This window comes from Myotis davidii, unplaced genomic scaffold (assembly GCF_000327345.1).
Source record: "Myotis davidii unplaced genomic scaffold, ASM32734v1 scaffold866, whole genome shotgun sequence".
In the NCBI taxonomy this organism is placed as follows: Eukaryota; Metazoa; Chordata; class Mammalia; order Chiroptera; family Vespertilionidae; genus Myotis; species Myotis davidii.
This window is the reverse complement of record NW_006297145.1, coordinates 375,389-376,275: the sequence shown is the minus strand read 5'-3', so window position 1 is coordinate 376,275 and position 887 is coordinate 375,389.

The following is an 887-nucleotide window of genomic DNA, read 5'->3' as shown; positions in this document are numbered from 1 at the left end:
CAAAGAGTTTTTTGTTTTTAAAAAATACATCAATGGACCTTTTTGTTCTACAAAAACAAAGGGAAGATTGGGTTCTAAATAAAAGATTTTTGAGATGTGAGGATTTGAGCTTCTTTATAATAATGAAAAGGTTTTAAGTGGAAATATCTCTCTCTAAAATATGGGTCCGGAATGTCCTGCTCCAGGAAAATTACTTGTTTGCTCTTAGATGTGTATGTTTTGTTTGTATTTTTTTTCAATCAGTTACCCAACGGAGTTTGAAAAAAGTGGTAGATGGTGCCTGAAGGGATATGAAAATGCATCTTTCATTTACACTAGTAAAGGAGACTTATATGAATTCTGTATGAATTATGGAACCCCACATATGGCTATTTTCCAGAATAAATTATCAAGACTTCCAGAACTATACTATCAGAAACGGGGTTCCATTCAAACATGGGGTAAAACCCAACACAGTGGGTGGTGGAATACTGTGTAGGTGTCCAATAAAGACAGGGTATCATTATTCCTCTTTGAATCACATCGTAGGTCCTTATGAAATATTTACTGATTTGAATAGAAGCTGAAATTGTAACTGCATAGAAACGTCCTTCCTTTAATATGACCTTTTATCTTTTCTTTCCGTTTGATTCAAATTGGCCTCACCCAGCACCATGAGTCACTTTCCTCCCTTCTTTTCTTGGTCCACTCCCTTAATCATTAAGCTCTCAGGAAAATGAGGTTCTGGTCAGCACCAAGTAATCTTAGGAACAGAGCCTCGGGTCTATTGACCACAGAGGCAGTTTCAGTCAACCTAGAGAGAAGTGACCCCACTGCCCACACATCTTACAAAACCAGACAGAACACCACTAAGGCTGACATCAGGACCAGAAGCACTGATCAAACAC